The sequence below is a fragment of the Pteropus vampyrus genome, unplaced genomic scaffold, assembly GCF_000151845.1.
Source record: "Pteropus vampyrus isolate Shadow unplaced genomic scaffold, Pvam_2.0 Scaffold47, whole genome shotgun sequence".
NCBI classification, from domain to species: Eukaryota; Metazoa; Chordata; class Mammalia; order Chiroptera; family Pteropodidae; genus Pteropus; species Pteropus vampyrus.
Genome location: NW_011888828.1, coordinates 6,207,335 through 6,211,366, shown reverse-complemented (window position 1 = coordinate 6,211,366; position 4,032 = coordinate 6,207,335). Strand labels below are relative to the sequence as shown.

The 4,032-nt window shown below is 43.2% G+C and overlaps 1 protein-coding gene across 1 annotated transcript in view; it reads left to right on the top strand.

Annotated features, from left to right (window-relative positions):
- The first annotated feature begins 269 nt into the window (after positions 1–269).
- EDNRA (endothelin receptor type A) overlaps positions 270–4,032 on the top strand; it is a 46,044-nt gene continuing 42,281 nt past the window's right edge. Inside the window, exon 1 of the mRNA XM_023530221.1 lies at positions 270–544. The gene's annotated coding sequence lies outside the window, so the exon portion shown is untranslated. The remainder of the gene's footprint in view (positions 545–4,032) is intronic.

Genomic DNA, 4,032 nt, shown 5'->3' with positions numbered 1-4,032 from the left:
TCCTCCTTCGATTCCAGCCCCCGCCCCACACACTCACACACTTCCCCGCCCCCGCTTCATTTCAGGAAGGAAACAGTTAAAAAGACTCCTGCTCTTCAGGGCCTGGGAGGGGGCGGCAGCTTTGAGCTTTATAGGAGGAGGGCTGGAAAGTTAGGACATTCTTGCTTTCCTAGAGTAGAGCAGAAAAGGTCTGGGAGCATCTGGAGGAAAAGGAGAGGACAGACGGGAGGCGTGTTCTCTGGAGTTTTCTTTTTCTTGCGAGCCCTCGCGTGCGCGCTCCCGTACAGCATCCCTGTGGTCTGGCGATTGTAGACTGGAAGTGGAAAGGCTCCATCTCAGCCGGTGGTCAGAGGTTGCGGGCTCGGAGAGACCTCCCCAGAGAATCCGTGCCCAGGACGTTTTCCCAAGCGTGGGCAGCTGTGCAGCCCGGGCCACCGCCGCGCCGAGCCCGGGACCCACGTCACCCACCCTCGCCAGCTTCGCTTCCTCTCGCCCAGGCGCAGAGCGAGGACCAGGCATCTGTCTGCGCCCGCTCTGCTCCACGGTTGGTGCAGCTTTTTCTTCTCAGGGATCCGGGCGTGGGTGGGGGAGATGCCGCCTGGGCCCCTCGGCTGGGAGTAGGGGGAAGGAAGCAGGATTGTCGCCCAGTGCCCTGAACCTTGGGCAAGCCTCCGCACGGGCTGGCACCCACCTGCCCAGGGGCGCATGGCGGAGCAGGCGCCTTCCTGGCAGGGGTGCGCTTCAGAAGTATTTGGGGAACTGATCCAAAGCCCCTCAGCCTTCCCAGGTGGGATTCGGAATTTTGGTCAAAGGAAAACCCACAGTTCTCCCTGCGTCTGCCTTTTCCCCAGGCATGCAAGAACTTTGCGGAACATTACATACAGCCTTGTCTCTGGCTCGAAAGCCTACTTGTACACTGTGCCCCGCAGCCTTTTCTTACTTGCTTGCTTGTCCTCTCCATACACACGGGGTAGCCGAGGGCACTCCTTGTGAGGGACCGATGTTTTGGAAAACCCCCAGCACAGCTAGTTTGGAAACCTGCCTGTGGAGGTCTGGGCTCAGTTCCGTGCTGTCCTTTAAAAGGCACTTGTTGCCTTTCACGTGCAGAAAACAAGGGCCGTTTCTAGAAAATCAGCCTCTGTTTACACACCCTAATGGTATTCCGAGTAGAGTTGGCGGCGGAGGAGGTGGGGTGGGAGGCATATTAAAGTCAAACGTCAGTAAGGAGAGTTCCTACCCAGCGAGCAAAACCTACAGAATACTTGTAAAAAGTTCCTAGGGTTTTTTTTTTTCTCCTCTTGTAGAAGTTTATAGCTGCCCCTCCTTCTGTTTTTTAAGTGTTAACTCGTTGTGAAACACCTTGGCAGTCATTCCATGTAAACTATCTGCTCTAAACTCATGCCATTTGGGTAAGGTTGGAATTTCCAAATTAGTAATTACAGGTGAACTTTCATCTGGAGAGTCTGAGATACTAAATGGTTCAAGCGTAGGCATAAGGATTCAGTCTTCTTCCTTAATAATAGCTTTTGAACTTCAGCAAATTCTTAGACCCCAAACAGAAGAATGCTGAATCTGTAAACCATGTTCTTCAGGTCTGAACCTGAGATGCTTCACTAGAGCTATGACTGATTATGACTGATGTTTCCAAGCACAGCATGACTTGGACCCATGGAAATGAGCTACAGACTCATCCTGGGAGAAACATGCATTTGAGAGCCTTCTTTTGTGTGGTTTTGAATTTTTCACCCAACGATAATATGGTATTCACATGCCTTTGCCAAGTATCCCTCAGCTCTGAAACTTAATACCTGTCGAGAGCTGATGGAGATATCATCAGAAATTATTTCTGTGGTGGCATCACTGTTGGAGGAGGAATGAAAGCGGTTTTAATGGTAGCTTGCTCACCCTTTGATAAGAACCCACAGCCTTGGCCTCCTTAGCTCCTGCTGCAATCAGCTGACCAAGCAGACCAGCAAGCTAATGTTCAAACATTAGCAGACCAGCAAGCTAATGTTCAAACCTTTCGTGAGTGGTAGAATACTTACGATAGCCAGGTCAGGTCACTAAATATCCTCCTAGCAGACTCTAATGGGCAAAGAGACATTCCATTTCTTGAAAAAGCCTTCTCTCTCTTATTTTTAAGAGAACTATTACTGAAGTTTCCATTACAATAAGGAAACTGGGAAGCTTTAGTCATTACAAGGTATTGAAGGATTTCTTTTCTGGAGAGGAGGATGACAGTATGCTTTGTTCGTAGAGCCCTGGTCTCCACTGAAAAATGAAAACATTGGCATTTTGTAGGTCTATCAATATTCTGTCAGATACTCACTCCAAACTGTAAGAAGCAGGGAAAAAACTGCAAACTACTTATAATTAAGTCCAGGCAAAACTGGCATGTACATAGTATGCCCCTACCTTAGAAAAATTGCTATTTTTTCATTTATTTTTATCATATTAGACGGAGTAAAGTCCTACAAGAAAAGTAAAGTGAGGCATTATACCGGCCCTGCCACTTTTGGGCCATGAAAACTGGACTAAACTTCAAGACTCAGTTTCTTCATGAGTAAAACAGGGATTTTGCCCCGCCTACCTAGAGTTGTAAAGCTCAAGTGGGATGACAGGTACATACATACTAGATTACTACTGTACATAAAATGTTATTATTTCAGATTCCTGGGGAAACCTCTGGAGAAAGCTAAAGTGTATGGTATTTGTGCCTTATATCTACTTTAGACCTTATAGACAACTTGAATCAATCTCATTTTATCCACATAGTGACTAAACCTAAGCTTTATTGATTTCCTAAATAATTGTCAAAATCTCTGAAAGTGGTTAATACCAACTATGAATAGATTCTGAAAAAGGACATAATTTTTTAAAATATTAAATTATACATCATAGATACACACACCATTGTACAAAGGAACTTAAGGTCTTCATTTAAAGATTCATAAAAATTCACAAAAAAGAAAATATACAAAATATTTAAATGTCAGAAGTCATTTTTATTTACCTTTGATTACTGTGTTACCACCAACCTCCTTCATTTTACCACCGTCTTTTCTTTAAGGATTAAAGTAGAAACTAGACTATATGGGCAAGAAAGACCACTTAATCTCTGTAAATGACTAAAACAAACAAACAAACAAATGGTCTTTTGAAAATGTATAACAACCCTCCTGAGTCTACTGCTTCCTTGAAACTCTGGAAACTTGGTTAAAACATTTTAAGCGCTAAGAAGGCATGAGAATGAGAAACAGTGTTGCCTATCAGTTAAGAGTTCAGGTTCAGAGTCAGACTAAACTGCCTTAGAAGTACAGCACTGTCACTCACTACCTGTGGCTTTGACAAGTTACTTGACCTTCCTGAGCCTCTGTTTCCCTCTATTTATAATAAAACTCTGTCTGTGCTTCACAGGGTCATGGTATGGATTAGATGGCATCATACATGTGGAGTACTCAGCACCATAACTGGGCATAATAAATGTAACTATGTGGGATGTTTAAAAGAGAGCACGAGGCAGACATCCTGTGGAAATCCAAATGGTGTGCCTGGCCCAGGGAACTCCATTCCTCCCAGTTTCACTCATTGGCAAACATTGTGATTCTAACTTATGAGGAATGGAAAAGCCAAAAACTCCTCAGAAGATATAGGTTGTACACATTAACATCAAAGTTTTCAATAAAATATTTCGTGTATTCAGTTATATCATTTTTAATTGAAACTAAGATTATTATATGTATTAATGGTGTTAACCAGAGTTCCGATTTTAAATTAACATTTTATAACACTTTAAATGGCTACCTATGCTGTATTTTTCCCTATGTTTATTGTTTACTGTGTGCAAAACAGCACACACTTTGGAATATTGGATTCTTAATTATAGAATTTGCTAATTTTATGCCTTAAAACTATGTAACTTTTACTCAGCATATAATGCCTTTTCTCTTTCATTAATAAATGAAATTTTATATCTCAACTCTTGAAGATTTTTGTAAGTCAGATTCTTATCAGCCTAGATGTAGTAAAGAG